The following is a 19,129-nucleotide window of genomic DNA, read 5'->3' on the forward strand; positions in this document are numbered from 1 at the left end:
CGTGTTTCCCCTTGCCTAGAAAGCGTTGCCTGTGTAACGTAAAGCGAGCGAGCGGAGCTGTCCAAGGTTGTCGAGGAAAACAGCGGCTCGCTGGCTAATTGCATTGTAGTTTCTTAAAGCCCCTGTTTCCCCCACCCCGAGTAGCTCTGCCCTAAAAAAGGATGCCCCTGATCTTGGTCCCCCTTCAGTCCAACGCGTTTCACCAGCTGCCAGCCTGGGCTCCCCGCGCGGGGAGCCTCCGCAGCCCTGCGGTGGCCAGGCGGGCTGTGCGGTTCGCTCCTAACCCATCCCGCCGCTCCCGGCCTCGGCTAGGGCCGCCTCCCCCAGCCCGGGGGCCGCCTCCCGCTGCCGCCAATCAAAGCCGAAGGGCGCTTCCCACGGCGGAGCGGGTGCAAAGGCGGCTGGCTCCCCGCGGTGCTGCTGCACCGGGCCTCCCCGGGCTCCGCTTCGCCATGCCCCGCGCGCGGCCCTCGGCCTTCCCCGGGGGCTGCCGCTCTAGCAGCTAGCCCGGCCTCCCGCTGCCCGGCGGCCCGCCCGCTCCCGGGTCTCCCCTCGCTCCCTCCCCGCGGCCTGCGAGCCAGCCTGGTGGCCCCGGCCGGCAGGGGGCGGCAATGAGTGCCCCGCGCGGAACCAGCCTGGGGCAGCCCCGCAGCCTCGCTGCGCAGGTAAGGGGGCGGGGGCAGCGCTCCATTAGCCTGGGATGAGAAGGGAGGATGGGTGGGGCAGCCCCCCAAGTGGCGGGAGGCTGGAGCGGAATGGGTGTGTAGGAGGGGTGCTGGGGGGTGTCTGTGTAAATGGAGGGGCTGGATATGTTTGGGGTAGAGGCAGCAGAGGCTCTGGGGGAGCTAAGGGGATGCGTGGGGAGATGTTGGGATCTAGGCGGTGTCGAGGATTTGGAAGGGTGGGGGTGAGACTGAATGGAGAGTTTATGCTGCACCCTGCAAAACTTTCAGATGTATTTCAAACAGTCCATTGTTATGTGTTAGCATATTGAGATGTAATTAATTAAAATAAAAAGTTTGATGCCAGTAGGATGCTCAAACATCCCAATATTAGGGGCTTTGTCTTATATAGGCAGCTATACCCCAGAAAAATAAAAGTGTCCTGCTTTTTCACACTTGCTATCTGGTCACCCTAGCTGCCCTTCCGGGGCTTGCCGAGGTCATTGCCTCTAGTATCCCTGGCTGCAGCATGTTCCACAGCCTGTATATCAAGCCAAGCGTTCCTAGTGTTTGTGGAGTCAGAGGGAGACATGGTAACCTCTTTCATTGGACCAATTTCTCTTGGTGAGAGAGACAAGCTTTCGAGCATACACAGAGCTCTTCTTCAGGTCATTTGTGAAGTCATGTTTTTCCTATGGAAAACTTAAAGGAGACTGTTGGCCTGTTATTGCTTTAGTTCTACAAAGCATTTCTGAGATGTTCATTCATCTGCAGTCTAGGGCCCACTTGCTCTGGTGGAGTGTGGCAGCTGCTTTGCACTGTCCCATCAGTTCAAAGCAGCCTAAAGCTGGCAGAGCCAACCCAGGTGGGAGGGTGGAATATCTCCCTAGCACAGGGGGAATTCTCTGATGGCATAGAGCTGGCATAGAGCTGGCTGCTGTCCTGTCCTCCTTCCCTGATGCAGACTTCAAGAGTATGATCAAGGTTTTCTTACTCCCCACCAACTCCCGCTGCAGTATGGGATCTGTAGTGTAGTTATGGACTCCCCCAATTGATAACAAAAGGTCTGAACCAGCACACAGCCAGCCTAGTATTGGAGGACTGCAAAGGCCACCTTTTGCATGTCCTCTTCCTGAGCTGAGCTGTGTGTCCCTTAGACATAGTTGAGGATCTGGGCCTATAAATGTATCAAAGAAGAAAAGTTTGTTTATGTTGTAGCAGCGGGTGGCTGCAGTCATTATAGTAGAGTTATTTAATAGTTTCCATTCTAAACCTCTGTCCTCATCTTACACCTTTCTGTAAATTCCACCTTTTGGGCTGAAATATCAGGGCATTGCCTCTGCCCCCCATTGATTTTTCTGTGCAAAATATTTGAGCAAAAACAGTTCAGCTGTATTTGAAAAAGAGAATGAAAATACTACTTTCCTCACTATTAAAATGGAACAGTACTACATTTGGAACCTGAACCTGAAAAGTGACATGCAAATAGACCTGCTTGAGGAGAAATGCCTTTGAGTGTTCCTGGGAAATTTGGTTTTGATCAAAAATTGTTTTTTCATGTGACTGAGTTAAAACTCTTTTAAGGTCACATCCTGCTCAGGCACACGTTGGCTGTTTCTTGGGTGTTGGCCTTTCCTTTGCTAATCTTCTAAAATGAACATTTGAGGAAGCGGGCTATGTGTTCTGCATGGCCAATTTAGCTGCTTATTGAAAAAAATATTAAATCTGTACATAAACCAAGGAAGGAGCTCCACATTATCGCTTTTTCCAGCTACTTGTGCAATGCCTTGCTAAAGTGCACCATAAGGGAGTGAGCTGCTATGGTCCCTCGCAGCTTTCCCCCTGGAGTAGGATCCTGTCAACAGGACTTGGAACTCCACTGGACAAGCACTTTCTTGCGAGAGCCTCCCATTCCCTCAGTCTCCTCACTGTGTCTCACCATAGGGAGAGTTCCTGTGACAGTGGCAAGGTGAGAATTGATTGAGAGAAGGCTTCAGTGCACCATATAAGGGGCACTGGATGAATCCTTGCCCTTCCATACTTTAAGGTCTCTCCATCTGACAAAGACATAAGGTTCCTTGGATATGCAAGAGAGGGGCTCTCCCAAGGTGTATGGGACGGACTGTTCCAGCAGGCTGCTGCTAACTTGTTTCAGATTGAGTCCTGTGGCACCTTATAGACTAACAGACGTATTGGAGCATGAGCTTTCGTGGGTGAATACCTACTTCGTCGGATGCATCCAACAAAGTGGGTATTCACCCACGAAAGCTCATGCTCCAAAACGTCGGTTAGTCTATAAGGTGCCACAGGACTCTTTGCTGCTTTTACAGATCCAGACTACCACAGCTACCCCTCTGATACTTGTTTCAGATTGTGAATGTTACCCACATTATTGTCAATTTTCATTGACCCAATAGAGCTAGTCAGTTTTGAAAATCCTGGCCATAATACATGAGTGCTTATGAAAATATGAATGTAAATACCATAGAAATAAGAGAAAGTATCTTATACAAGGTTTAAATCAATAATGACATAGAGCAGGATTATGAGAATGACGCTAATGAAAGAAGAATGAAAAACAATTGCAAGATAATATCTGTGAGAATTTACAGTTGGAGGGAAAATGGCACTATATATTATCTGTGATGCAATATGTGATTTAATTAAAGATTATACTGTAATACATACAAGGGGGCAGTAACTTTAGAGTGCTTAATCATTAATCTTTAATGGTCTAATGTGGTATTTTTTGTATGTAATAGCAATCCTTCCCCTTACGTTTCTATTTTAATTTTCTTAATCGTGTAAAATAACTTAGGGGGTGAACCAAATCTCCTTGAAATGATTGGAAAGATTCCCACTCACTTCAATAGGCATTGGATCAACTTTATTTTGTCTGTTCATCTGGAGACTCTTGACAATGGAAATACTTTGTTGTTTTAGTAGTTGTTTGGTGCTGTCACGAAAAAAAGAAAGATCTGGAGTAAAACCTTTTTTCTAAAGGGTGCCTAACAATTTTATGTCAAATTTCTAATGACTCACATAAGACTAGTACCTCACTCCACAAGTAGTCCTGCTGATTAACTGGAACTATTTTATGCAATAAGGTGGCACTCTAGTTCTCAGATTTTTCTTTCACAACTCTGAGGTTGTGTTATGAATCCTCCTTGTTAGGCAGAGCAGGATTAAAAGTAAATATTGTCTAAAACAAACTGACAAAAATATCTTTCCCTTTGCCCTATGCCAACCTGAGTTTAAAAAAAAACTGCTGCAAAGAATCTGACCATGGGTACTTAAAAAAATCTGTCCAATATATTCCCACATGCTGTGCTTAACTTTAGAATCCAGTACTATAATCTATAATAAACACATTTCTAGGTTGCTCAGTTTTCATCTACAATCTAAGTATTTTGGGGTAGCATTCCTTTATCTCTTATAGAATTACTGATCTTTTTGGCCCCTGTAAACCAGATAAAATTATTGTTCCCCTGACAAGGTTTGCCTCTTCTGTTTCTGCAAGGTGACTGGTTGTCCTGGTCTGAACCCTCACTTGAAACTGGGCGGTTTCAAAGTGAGGACCAGCATGTCTTCCCCCCACCCCAAAATCCTAGGGTAGGGTCTCCTTCAGCTGCCCACCCACGGTCACACTCGTGGGGGACACCACCCCTCCCTCCCCCTTGGACAGATCATCATCAAGAGGAGGAGGACTCCCCCCCTCCCTCCCCTCTCCCTCTCCTCCCTGAGAGGAGACAGAGATGGCCTTGATCAACCGCTCTGAACACAGGACAGCAAGCAGCCCCCCCCCCTCCCCCCCTCCTGAATTTCCCAAGGAAGGAGGAAAGAAGGAAGAAGAAAAAAGAAAGAAAAGAGAAAAGAAGAAAAAAAAAAAATATGAATCCAAGCTGGGCACTCATAGGGTATAACAGTTATAAGTTCTGGAGAGTTCTCTCTGAATCCTCTCTTCTCAGTACAACCAGTAAGCATAATCAAGAAATAAATATCAATATCAAACACAAACACACAAGATTAGGGATATAGGATTATTCTATAACTCACTATCTGGACTAGAACTAGAAGAAGAAGAAATTAGGAAAGAGAAAACTCAGAGGACTTTGGAACTCTCTTCTGTCTCTTAACTCCTCTTGAAAAACAAAGAGAAGAGAGAAAAACAGAGAAAAAAAGAACTCCTAGGAATTTCTTCCAATCTTCCCTGTCAGGTCAGGTCAGGTCCAGAGTCTTCAACCTTACCTATTACTAACTTTTAACCTTACACTGGTATATACATTTCCTTTGTATTACAGTACATGATTTTTTTTTTTAATTGAAATTGTAAATCAGAAGTAACTGCACTGAAGTTAATCAAGTTATATTGGCATTAAAATGGTGTAAATGAGGCAGAATAGGGCCCCCAGTTTATGCGTTTAGGCCCCAAGCCATCAAAGTATCTATGCACATGCTCAGCTTTAATGATGTGAGTAGTTCCATATATGTTAATGGGACTAACAACATGCTTAAAGTTAAGCACATGGTTAAATGCTGTGCTGTATTGGGGCATTATTAATATTTTATATATGTAATTGGTGCATATGGCAGCATCTGACAGATGCAGTTATTTACAAGAAAATAACATATCCCTGCCCCAAGAAATTTAAAATCTAAGGCTCTGATCCTGCAAAGACGTACACAGAAGTTTAACTTCACACACTATGAGTAGACTCATTGAAGGTGTGTTTGTGTGTGTGTGTGTTTAATAATTTAATTTTCCCATGGGTAAGAAGAGGGAGGCTAGAAGAGGGTACAATATTATATTAATACTATACAAAATTATATTATTTGTATGTCTATAATGTAACAAACATTATTCAATCAAATAAAATTTACTTTTAGTCATACTTACGTACATCCTCTCACACTTCCTATCAGTACCAATTCACTGGCACACTTCCAAAAAGCAAGACTTGGTTTCTTGATTTTTTAAAAAAATATATTTTTATCACTTTTCTTAAATGATTTTTTAAATCTTAAATAGTTTATCGTCTAACATTTTCTGAGATTCAGAACAGTTTCAGAGACTGATCAATCCAATTGCTAAAGTTGAGAGAGAGTAATTTTCCACTATTTATTTACCCTGCCATTTGTATATTGTATGGGCCAAACTCTGGTAGCTTTTCTCCCATTGAGAGTTCTTCAGTAAGGACAACTTGACTTAAAAATAGTCCCACTGACTTCAAGCAACACACATGATGCCAGTCAATTAGACTGTTTGGGGAAGAAGGTAATACTCATTGTGAGGGTATCAGAAAATGGGTTTATATAAAAAAGGTCTCATGAAGGCTGCTATTTCTAGATTTTGATGTACTAGTTTAGGAATTGTGACTTTGGAATCTTATTGTATCATTGTGTTTAAAAACTGCAGAAGTAAACTTAAAGTTTTATTTAAATTATAAGATCTTTGGGGCAAGGTCTATCTTTTTGTTATGTGTTTGTACACGGGGCGGCTCCAGGCACCAGCACGCTAAGCACGTGCCTGGGGTGGCAAGCCACGGGGGGCGCTCTGCTGGTCGCCGCGAGGGCGGCAGGCAGGTTGCCTTCGGCAGCACGCCTGCGGAGGGTCCGCTGGTCCCGTGGCTTCGGCAGACCTCCCGCAGGCGTGCCGCTGAATCCGCGGGACCGGGGACCTCCCGCAGGCAAGCCGCCAAAGGCAGCCTGCCTGCCGTGCTTGGGGCAGCAAAATACCTAGAGCCGCCCCTCTTTGTACAGCACCTAGAACAATGGGGCCCTGATCCATGATTTGGGTCTCAGCGTGCTACTGCAGTGCAAATAAATAATTATGATTAACTATGTTGAAGGCAGTTAAATTACACCAGGCATGAATCCACTTAATGTGGTAGCATCACAATAAACTGAGTGTATATCCTTTTGCTTCCAAGGTCAGGTTTTCCTGTGGGTGCTACCCCCCACCCCCAGTAGAGTTTTCTGGACTCTGAAATAACATGTCCTCTTGAACAAGTATATCAGCAATTCCCACTACACAACGTGATGCAAGGCACAGGCATAACCAGATGTGACATGTCATCCCGGGTGAAGTGCTGAGCTAGCAGGAAATAAAAACAAAACAGTGGATTAATCTGAGCTATGTTTTAAAAATGTTTGTTTTTCATTGGAGCAAATATGAACATGAGCGTATAAATTGTAGCCATACTAATAGGGAATAGGGGAGAGTCCCATACAGCTGGGAACAGCACACACAGCATCTGGCAAACTACTAAAATTCAAAATTTTGGGGAATTGACCCCCACACACACACCTTTTGCATTTTTAGAAGGGACCTAAACCATATCCCTGATACTCGCCTCCAACAATGGAATGGTCTTGTAGAAATTCTACGGGGAGAAACCTACAATTTCTCGTTCCCTATGTGGGTTTTCAGTGTGTAGGACCAGAATGTTCCTTAGTGCTTGTATAATGCTCTAGTATTTCAAAGCATTGTACAAACATTAATTAATTCAGTTTCTCAACACCAATGTGATAACTGAGGTACAGACATATTCAATGATAAAGATTATATTAAAGCTCTACAGGGAGTCAGTGGTGGTACTGGGAATAGAACCAGGCATCCTGACTCCCTTTCTATGGCTTATGAACAAAACCCTCTTTACCTTCAATGAAGCCAGGATATTGGAAGAATTAGAACTCCGCTCTCTAGTTCTCTGAGTGGAAAATAGATACCCCTGTCCCTTGTTTGAACAAGCAAGGTGCACCTCTTTCCTCATAATTTATGTCAGGAGTACTGTATTATTTCTAGGATTGTCAATTAATCACAGTTAACTCAAGCGATTAATGCAAAATAAATTAACTAGTTTTAAAAAAGTAATGATTAATTGCAGTTTTAATCACACTGTTAAATGGTAATAGAATACCCATTTAAATTTATTATAAATATTTGTGGATGTTTTTCTACATTTTCAAATATTGAATTCAATTACAACACAGAATTCAAAGTGTACAGTGCTCACTTCATATTATTTCCAATTACAAATATTTGCACTGTAAAAAAGATAAAAGAAATAGTATTTTTCAATTCACCTCATACAAGTAATGTAGTGTGCTCTCTTGTATCGTGAAAGTGCAGCTTTCAAATGTAGAATTATTATTATTATTTTTACAAAGCTGCACTTAGAAACAAAACAATATAAATCTTTAGAGCCTACAAGTCCATTCAGTCCTACTTCTTGTTCAACCAGTTGCTAAGACAAATGAGTTTGTTTACATTTATGGGAGATAATGCTGCCCGCTTCTTATTGACAATGTCACCTGCAAGTGAGAACAGGCATTCACATGACACTGTTGTAGCCGGTGTTGCAAAGTATTTACTTGCCAGAGATGCTAAACATTTGTATGCCCCTTGATGCTACAACTTGTAGGCTATAAAGTTTTACATTGTTTTGTTTTTGAGTGCAGTTATGTGACAAAAAAAAATTCTACATTTGTAAGTTGCACTTTCATGATAAAGAGATTGCACTATAGTACTTGTATGATGTGAATTGAAAAATACTATTTGTTTTGTTGATCTTTTTTTAGTGCAAATATTTGTAATCTGAAATAATAATATAAAGTGAGCACTGAACACTTTGTATTCTATGTTGTAATTGCAATGAATACATTTGAAAATGTAGAAAAACATCCTGATTAGATTTATAAAATAAGAGCCTGTCTGAATGCTCTGTTTCAAAATACAAATAATCTCATGGAAGTGAATTATAAATATACATATCAAATAATAACCAAAGGTCTCTCTTTCCTTCCAATGTTGCTCTTCTCACTGATTGTTAATTGCAATGCATTTTCAAGTACTTTGCTATTTATTAAGATCTAAAGAGAGCTAGATTATACCTATCTAGGTATCTGAAATAAAATCATCCTAAGTATGTCAGTGCTGGTGATAAATCCTGTTAAAGATACATGGAGACAGACTTGTTGAGAGATGATTAACAGGATACATTGTCTATTGGTTGTCGTGACAACCATGACTCCATGCAGCTGTAAAGCAGCATGTTAATCCAGGCAGGTTAATCTAGTTTCAAAATTAGCTCATCAATATCAAGCCACTAAATAACAGGTGGATTAAATGCCTTTTATTCTTTTTCTTAAAAAAAAAACAGCCCCAAAAACCTATACAAATAACAAAGAAATTATATGACCCAGGAAGATATTTACACTTTGAATTAATTTGTTGATCCAAATTATTATTATTATTAATTACAGCAGTAACCAAAATGTGCTAGGTATTGTACATATATATGTGAAAACAGAGTTCTCCCTCGCCCCCAAAGAGTTTACAATATAAAATGTCTAGGGTTGGGGATATGCATAAAATCTACTGGAAACATAGTGAGAGAAATGACGACTGGTTTATGTCTTCTTACTGCCATGGTTGCCTGTTGTTTGTTTTGTTCAGTTATTAGATTTTTCATAAATGAATGTCTGGCTCATTTCTTATAGATGTCATTGGCAGAAGTGGATGTTGAAAAATGATTTGATATCCTGATACAGCACAGCACATAAGCATATGTTTAACTTTAAATTTGTGAACAGTTTACTTCAGTGGGACTACTCACATGCATAAAAGTAAGCAAATACTTAAGTGCTTGTTCAAGGATGGAATGAGGAATGGCCTGGTGTATAAGCTCAGGAAGAGTGCTCTGTTCATAGTGCTAGTGGAGAAAAGGGGGTGGCAGGCAACATAACAGATACCATGTAATCAATAGGGTGGAGCAGAGTTATGTAGCACCTGGAAGGCCAGGACAAAAAACTTCAAGTCAAGCGGCTCAATTTATGTGATGAAAATTGAAAATGAAGCACTTTGTTTCCACGTGAAGCAAAAGAAAATAAGAGGGTGAGAAAAGGTTCTTAGACTAATTAGTCTGCTGGTCTGGCAAAGTTGCAGACTTTGGCAAAGTTAGAACAGCCATCTAGGAATCTAGATTCTTGGGTTTATTCCTGTCTCGGTGACTGGCTTGCTTTTTATCCTTGAACACATCACTTAGGCCATGTCTACATTACAGGTGCTGCAGCGGCACAGCTCTGGCACCGTACCTATGCCATTATAACACTGTATTGTAAATGCACACTACAGCGATGGAAGGGATTTCCCCATTTCTGTAGTAACTCCACCTCACCTGTGGGTTGACTGAAGCATTCTTCCATTGACCTAGCCGTGTCTACACTGTGGATTCTGGGGCTTTATCTATGGTGCTCTGAGGTTGTGGATTTTTCACACTGCTAAAGCATGGTACCTATGTCAACCTGAGCTTTTAAGCATAGACCAGGCCTTAGTAGCTCAATTTCTCCATATGCGAAGTGGGTGTATTAATACTTATTGTACCTCACAGGAGTGTTTTAAGGCTTTATTAATGTTTACAAAGCTCTTTGCAATTCTTTGGTATAAAAGACCCTGCAGATATGTACGTTGTTGTTGTTATTGTTATTATTATTTTATTAGTTAATAGTCTGATATAACAATGGCACTACTTAAAAATAATCTGAGCTGTCGGCGTGGTCTTGACTATAATCATAACTGTTGAATACAACAAGCATTAATAATTTAGGCTAAATACAACCTAATTTTCTGAAATGTAGAATACGTATGAGTTTTTCAATGAGATAAAATGTATAAAAAGTTTGAAGAGTCAGTGCTATTCTGTTATTCAAATCATTCAAGTCAATGAGTGCTGATGTATTTTTTAAAAATATTTTAAAATGTTTTTCATGGAAAAGTAAGAAAGTTTGTCATCCAGAAAATGAATTAGAAAATTCAGTTGTCCTCAGAGGCACAATTATAACAAATTTCATATGAAATTCATTAATTAAACTATAAAGTATGGGTATTTTAGTCTTGTTTTAAGTAGAAATCTCAACTCAGCCTGAATGGTTTCCTTTTTCTTTTTAAATCCAGCTTCATGAAAAAGAGGAAAGACAAGGGCCTAGATTTTGTGTGGCAAAATGGCCACTTTATGCCACCTCATTGGCATAAAGAAGCCATGAGGGACCCCCACAGAATACACTCATTAAAGCCATAGAGCAGTTCTCCATAACAACTCTATGCCAGCCCTTCTCCAGTGCTGCTCTGTCTTGTCCAACTGGTAACTGCCCTCTATGGCCTGTTCTGCCGCAAAGAAAAGGTGGATCATATTGCATACCAGTCACACTTCAGCCTCCTTCTACACTGGCGGTGGGGGACAGTGTAGAGCCACTGTGCCAGCTGTATGCCATATTGAGAACCACCCTTCAATGGAGGGATTCTGCAAGGACCATTTAAGCCCCCCGGTTATGGCCCCTTTATACGGTGGAGTGTCTGTTTTGCCATATTGAAACTGAGCCCTTGTTTTCCTGTCTTCAGACCAAAAAATTCATTTAACTGAAGACAAGGTTAAAAGTATTGTCAGTCCAGGAGGTGCAAAAGTAGGAACAGAGCACTGAAGAATTTAGAACAAGGTCCCTGCTTGAAGGGGACAACTCACTGTGGATAAGGGTGGCACAACTGCATCCATGGCATGTAGATCATTTTGCAACATCAGTTACATTAATTGTTAGCTTTTTTTGACCCAAGTAGGTCTTCCGGGTTAGTACTGTTAGGTGGAGAAATTGATGATGGAATCAGGTATTTCTTTGGTACGATCCTGTTTATTTACAATGCATGTACAAAGTCCTGTTTCCCTGAACAAATCAAATGGCAGGAGACTGTTTCTTTGCTCACACTTCCAAGCCTCTTTCAACCAGTACTCTACCCAAAAGCGCTCTCTCATGTAGCTTCTTCTCAGGTTCATGGTGCAAGTGCTTCTCCAGGGCTTCCTTGTTTCCTTCTCTGTGTGCTTCTGTGTTGTTTCTGATGCTTTTCTCCACACACATCCAGCCACTCTGCATTTGCATTCAGCCCCCAGTGAAACCCCTTTGCCTGCATAGCTGAAATTCTTCACCACCCTTCATGTGGCCTGTATTTTGTGAGAGGGCTCCCATTATCTCAACTGTCTATTCCATAAAGGAGCTTACTTGTATTTTTACATTTATCCTGAATAACAAATGGTTGTCACACACCCCAGCTTCAGCAAGGTTTCACCCAACCCACAGTGTAGGAACATAAGAATGGCCATACTGGATCAGACCAAAGGTCCATCTAGGCCAGTATCCTGTCTTCCAACAGTGGCCAATGCCAGGTGCCCCAGAGGGAATGAACAGAACAGGTAATCATCAAGTGATCCATCTCCTGTCACTCATTCCCAGCTTCTGGAAAACAGAGCCTAGGGAATCCATCACTGCCCATCCTGGCTAATAGCCATTGGTGGGCACAGCAATATATTTCCCAAGGCACATAATTTAGAGCCATAGAGTGAAATGGGAGTTTTTTCATTGACCTCAGTAGGGCCAGGATTTCATCCATGATTTCTTTTTTGCCATAGGAAAAGTTTGTTTTTTAATGGTTTATGTTGTCATAATCCAATGATATTGTGGAGTCATTCTACAAACAGTACAGTTCAAACTATATTACTCTTTATGTTTCAGACATGTTAGTGTAGAATGTCTTAATTTTCCATCTGTTTTACTTGAACAGAATTGATGCTCAATGCAGGTTTTAATGATAGGTTTGATCTCTTATAAGGTACCTCCTCTGCTAAGTGACTGTACCCCACTGGAGTTGTGATGTGCTGGTCAGTGTAGTGACCAGCCCCTGTGTTTGTGTGCTAGCTAGAAATCCTGCCCTGATGCTGTACTCTTCTCCCTCCAACCCCTCTCCTGAATGGGGTAGGTTTTAACCCTAGGACTCTTGTGTTCTTGTTACAATTAAAGCAAATGTGACTTAAAGGGGTGATCATATTACTACTTATATCTCTTTCCAGATGCTGTAGATTATTAAAATTTCATGGCCTTGGTGCCCAATTTTGTGATTGCCTGTTTATTGTTTCAGTGTAGCACTCTTTGGTGAGAGCTCTGTATGCCTAATTGCTTAAAGAGCAGGTAATTTGGGCAATAGTTTTCTTTCCTTTAAGGCACTGTATTTATTAATGATTTAATCCATTTCTGCATATCTGTTCTGCCATGAGTGCAGGGGACTGGACTAGTTGACCTCTCAAGGTCCCTTCCAGTTCTACGATTCTATTGCTAATAAATTAATCATGTTCACATTATATAGATGCATGTGCACAGACACCATATTCCTTTCTTTTATGTTTTGTATTTATGACATTTTAAAATATACTAAACACAATCCAGGGTCTAGTAATCGAGAAGATGGTTTCCACCACACACCCTCTATGCCTCAAAAAAAGTAATAATGAGAAGATACAACTGTCCATTGCTTAATGACTTCAGTGTGCAGAGATAGGAGTTCAAGAAAAAAAAGGTTTACCTTTTAGAACAGGGAGCAAGGGGTGGAAGGGAGAGGTCTAATCAAGTTTATTCTGGGCCCATTTTATACTCTTCAGTAATGCATATAGCCTGGTTGCATAGAAAAGCTGTTCTTCAGTGTCATTGGGCAAATACCTCGTCCTCTCTTTTTACATTACTTTGTTGAGTGCCCTGCAATATGTTCTCTCAGGAAGCATGGACTTAAGATGAGTCAGGCAGTAAATCTCTTGAGTGTTAGTAATTACTCTCTCAGCTGTGTATCAGAATTGGCCTTTTTGCTGCTTAAACATGCTAAAGGCATAGGGTTATGGCAATTTCATCATGGTTGTGGGAATTTTTCAGTGTCTCTTTCACTGTGATACCCTTCATTCAAATGCCCAGACTTCACAACGCTAAAGGCCCTACTGGCAAGTTGCCAGGAATCCAAAGTCTGCGGCTGATTTACATGTAAATGCATTGCACACTTATGGCACCATAAATAAACACTAAATAATAATCATACTACATGTGCATGTCTTTTTAAAAATAGCTAGTGCTCATGGGCATATCCTTGTATCTTCCTGACAGAGCAATACGAACTTCTTCCTGTTTGAATTCACCAACGATAAACCCTTACCCAACACTGTGCTGTTACAGCACAAGGAAAGCTGCATTTCTCATTTTAGGATGCTGCAAGCCATATTTGTCACTAGGGCTGCATTTGAGCAGCCCTAATCTAGGGACTGATCCTGCAGGGTGCTGAGACCTGGAGCTCCTGTCAATTTAAAGGGAGTGGAGAGCTCACAACATCTCTCAGGAGGTGTTCAGTACCTTGAAGAATTGGCCACCTAATAAACATCAAAGGCAAGCATCTATCTAAAAGGCATCCTAATGCAAACTGTGTGCTGCCACCCATTAGATAAGCAACTGTGATTTATATCATCTTAATTTTGAAGCATAATCAGAGCTTCATGTGAGGAGGAGTTTTATCTTAGTAGCAATTCAGTGGTAATTACTCTGACATGTTCTTGGTTCACTACTAAGGATTTCTTTTTCTATTTTTCTCTCAGGCCTTCCCACCAATTCCCTCCCTGCTCACCATTTTATCTCCCCGCTTCATTTGGCTGCTAGATGCCATTGAAACAACTGATGTCCTGCGAGGTTAGGAGAATGATGCAGGGACTCCCTCCAGAGCCAAAGAGCCAGAGCTCTTGTAAGAGGTAGTAGGATTGGCAACTTTCCCAGACACAGATTACATCCCCTCTTTGGTGTTCTTGGCCTCTAGTGACCCAGCATTTGATGAGCTTCTGAATGCTTGTTTGGCAGAACAATGAAAGTGCTGATTTGCTTGGCCACCACAAACTGGCCCCACATTTTACATGAAAATACAGACTTCAAGAAAAAATATATAAATGCAGGTTGTGAGGCGGGAATAAGCTGGGCATTGCTAATATTCATTATACATATTGGACATGTCAAAAGAAGCAAATTAGTGATTAGTTTTAGTTCTAAATAGGTACTGGGAATGGATCATCCCAGCCCATATCCTCAGAGAGAGCACTTCTTGCAGTCCTTTGGCTGCAGGCAAAACTCCTGATGACTTCAAAGGGAATTTTCTTATATGAGGACTGTAGAATCTGGCCCATAAATGCTGCTGAAGAATTGTTATAATTAGATTGAACTGAAATCAGGTGATTAGATCATCCTTTTGGAAACTCTGTGTCTGATGGCTAGAAAGAAACAGGCTTGTGTGTGTGTGAATTACAGTAAATCACAACACATAACGTAAATCACAACATGAATCGAAGGCACAAAAGGATAGTTTCAAGCAATAAGCTCTCTTAGAGCTCTGCTTCTTTTTCACTATCCACAGGGCAAAGGGAGTCACACTACCAGTACAGGCAGCATCCGTCCTTTTGTCATCAAGTAGCAAATCTAGTCCTGGTTCTCTCTCTATCAGGTTCCCAGCCTATAACTAGGAAATAGCTCCCTTTACAAGTATGTTGCAGAACATCGTTTCCTTCAGAGAAAACCCTGTTTTGGCAGTTCTTCATTCTTCTTTGACATCTTCTGCTATCCTGTGTTATCTGCAAGCTTCTGATTTTACTAGTTAAATTATACTTTGCTCCTTCTTAGAGACTCTTGTGTGAATTTTAAATCCCTAATCGGTTGAATGGTTCCCTGAATACTTGAAAGAGCTGCAAACATGCTGAGCTTTATTAGCCCACTGTGACAGAATGACCTTTAATGAAAAGGTGCTGTAACTGTAAATGCCACAAAATCCTGGGATTAGTAGTTTAGCATTTTTCACTAGTAGAGCTCAAAGTGCTTTAAAAAGGAGGTGAGTATCATAGCCCCATCCCTCACACCATGTATTCAAGTGAAGAACGATGATTCAGAAGCTCTGGCAGGATCCATAGTTTGACATTACTAGCCAAAGGGAAGGAAACTGGGAAGCTTCAGTCTTGATTACGGACAGGAGCAGAAGGAAGAATCCCAGCGGATGCCATCTTTCCATGATTGGTGGCTTTCCTTGGCCGTCATGCGCTCCTATATATAAATCTGGGTATCTAGACAGTAAATTATATATAGTCATGAATTATGAGACAGTAAATTATATATGCATTCATGAATTATGTATCTTAAGTGGTTTTTAAATTAAAATTTAGGGTTAGAATAATGCATATTTTAAATACCTAAAAACCAGAATTGTATACAGGTATGTTTAAAAAAAACCTGACCAAGAACTCCCTCAGTCACAGCTTGTCCACTCACTCCCATATGACATCTTTGGTCCTTTGGTATCAGTTAATGCTGAAATAAAGGGAGCATGCACTTTTCTTGTGTATTGTATTCATACCTGGGAAAAGCTTTCTTTCAGCATGCTGTTGTCATTTAGGACATCTTATAGATGATCAATTGTTTATTGTCAAACAAGGGTAATTGACTGGAAAACTACATGAGAAAGAGAATGATCAGATATTCTGTAGTAGTTTGGGAACCCATATAAACTCAAAACTAGGGCTGGACAAATGATTCAGCACAGAGATGAAGTTGTTGCAGGCTGGAGTTCAGCAGATTATAACCCGTGATATGTCTGTGTTGTGATATGATGCCAGTTGTGTCATTACACCATCTCATTGGAACAACATCCCACAAGAGCCTACACTCTGAGAATTGAGCCCTAAAGCATGAAGAGAGGAAGGTCAGTCCCTTCCCCAGGCTGCAGGCTTTCTCCACTCTAGAGCTGAGATTTAGCGGGTAGGCATTATGACATCATGATAGTTAGTCTGCACTACATTATTGCAAGGGGCGTTGTACTCTTAAACCAGTTTGTCAGTCAGGATTTCCTGAATGCCAAACCTGGCTTGGATACTGATTCTCTCTGCAGTCATAGGCAACTCTGTCAATTTCACTACCTCTTTTTCCCTATCTGTAAAATGGAGATAACTAACATATCTGCTTATAGTGCCAATCTGAGGATTAATCAGTGTGTTTTAAAGTATTTCAGCATACTCAGTGCAAGTGGTGTGAGGAGGCACAAAAGCATGCTTACATTTTATCTGATTCTCATAACAAACACATCCTTCCAAATAACTGGATTATCTGTTGGACCCATTTAAGAGAGGCTGGGGGAAGGGGAGCCTTCTCTCTGTTTTTTATCAGGAATTATTTCCATCATTCTATCTTGCTTGAAACGGTATTTCAAAAATGTCCAAAATTTAATATACTTTTTGTTTTTAATTTCGAAGAGACTTTTGCTGAAACTCTTAAGGTTGGGATTCCTAAAATGGGGCTGAGGGAGTTAAGGGCCCATCTCCCACTGAAAGTCAATGGGTGTTAAGCCCCCAGCTCTCTTAGGCCCCATTCAAAGTCCCAGTCTAAGGGTATGTTTACGCTATGAAATTAGGTAGATTTTATAGAAGTCAATTTTTAGAAATCCATTTTATACAGTCGATTGCGTATGTCCACACTAAGCGCATTAAGTCAGCGGAGTGCATCCTCACTACAGTGGCTAGCATCGACTTATGGAGCGGTGCACTGTGGGTAACTATCCCACAGTTCCTGCAGTCTTCGCCGCCCGTTGGAATTCTGGGTTAAACTCTCAGTGCCTGATGGGGCAAAAACATTGTCGCGGGTGGTTTGGGGTACATGTTGTCAGTCGCCCTTCCCTCTGTGAAAGCAACGGCAGACAATTGTTTCGCGCCTTTTTTCCTAGGTTACCTGGGAAAACGCCATATCACGGCAAACATGGAGCCCACTCAGCTCACTGTCACTGCTGCTGTTGCATCAGAGAGGCTTTGAAAACCAGTTTCATGACTGGCCAGGCTTCAGTGTGACAGTTGTGTTTCTCCTTGATACAAACCCGCCCTCTTTGTTGATTTTAATTCCCTGTTAGCCAACCACCCTCCCCCCTTCGAAATAAAATAACTATTGTTTTGAAACCAGGCATTCTTTCTTTATTAATTAAAAAAAATGAGATAACAGACAAGGTAGCCCGTGTGGGGTGGGGGAGGAGGGAATGACAAGGCCACATGGCTTATTGTAGCCACACCAATAATCAAACTGTTTGAATGACAGCCTTCTGTTGCTTGGCCATCCTCTGGAGTGGAGTGGCTGGGTTCCCGGAGCTGCCTCCCCCCCGTGTTCTTGAGCGTCTGCATAAGAAGGCTATGGAACATGGGGAAAAGGGTCGTAGTTATACAGTGGATGCAGTGGGGTCTGTGCTCTTGTTGGCTTTCCTGCAGCTCCAAGAGACACTACACCATGTCCATTTGCTCCCCCATTAGCCTCAGCATCATGTCCTGCCTCTGCTCTTCGCGCTCACTTAATTCTTTCCTGGCCTCTGCCACTGAATTAAGCTGTGTCCTATCAGTGCAGAAGGACTGCATGAGCTCGGAAAACATGTCATCGCGAGTGCATTTTTTTCACCTTCTAATGTGCAATAACCTCAGGGACGGAGATGATAGGGAGAGCGTAGAAACATTCAACGCTCTATGATTCTGGGGGGACTGCACGATCACCTGTGCTGCTGAATTTGCCACGCTGACCAAACAGGATATGAAATTCAAAAGTTCTCAGGGCTTTTCCTGTGTACCTGGCTAGTGCATCGGAGTTCAAAGTGCTGTCCAGAGCGGTCACAATGGAGCACTCTGGGATAGCTCCTGGAGGCCAATACATTCGATTTGCATCTGTACTGCCCCAAATTCGACCCAGCAAAGTCAATTTTAGCGCTACTCCACTCACCGGGGAGGAGTACAGAAGTCGATTTTAAGAGCCCTTTAGGTCGACGGAATGGGGTTGGTTGTGTGAATGCATTCATTTTTAAATTGACCTAATGCAGCTAAATTCGACCTAACCCCGTAGTTTAGACCAGGCCTAAATGCTTTGGGACAACCTTAAAGGGATTGCAGTTGGTTTCTAAGAAAGCCCAGGATTTACTTTTAAATCTAGAGTGAAGCAGCCAATGTTAGCAAATTTGCTGGGGCCTCACTGACGCTGAGATACGTGCAAATGAGATTTATATGCTAGTGTTAAAACAAGTTACTCAGGGAAAAGGTAAAGGGATTTCCTTCTCCTAAATAATAAGACTGTGCCTATGAGCCAGGTATCAAACTAGTAACCTTATGCTCACACTCTGAAGATTAAGGAACCAAGTTCTACATGATAGTCATGGGAAGGGTATAAAGTTTTTTATATATATTTGCAAATGGTTCACTGAACCCAGTTATTTTTCTGAAGGTAAATATGTTCAAACAGTTTTTGTCTGGATGATATGTATTTTGTTTTGCTGGAAAGATATCAGAAAACACAAAAGCTGACTATGTTGGAAGGAAGAGAGAGCATCATGTGAGGAGAAAGTTAATATGCAAACTAACATACAACCGCTAAAAAACAGTAACCATCTCTACTGCAATCACTGCCGTGCACCTTGTTAGCATGAAACCCTTTTTCAGTACATTCCCTTCAAGCCCAGTGAATCTGATCAATGTGCACGTATAGAAATTGCATCTTATCTCCTTTTCTAAGAAACAAGACAATATAAGCTTTGGAATCAGATTTTTTTCTGTTTTCACCTGATACAT

General features: G+C 41.7%; 1 protein-coding gene across 1 annotated transcript in view; it reads left to right on the forward strand.

Annotated features, from left to right (window-relative positions):
* The first annotated feature begins 369 nt into the window (after positions 1-369).
* NIM1K (NIM1 serine/threonine protein kinase) overlaps positions 370-19,129 on the forward strand; it is a 72,902-nt gene continuing 54,142 nt past the window's right edge. Inside the window, exon 1 of the mRNA XM_039545206.1 lies at positions 370-665. The gene's annotated coding sequence lies outside the window, so the exon portion shown is untranslated. The remainder of the gene's footprint in view (positions 666-19,129) is intronic.

This window comes from Mauremys reevesii, linkage group 6 (genome assembly GCF_016161935.1).
Source record: "Mauremys reevesii isolate NIE-2019 linkage group 6, ASM1616193v1, whole genome shotgun sequence".
Taxonomy (NCBI): Eukaryota; Metazoa; Chordata; order Testudines; family Geoemydidae; genus Mauremys; species Mauremys reevesii.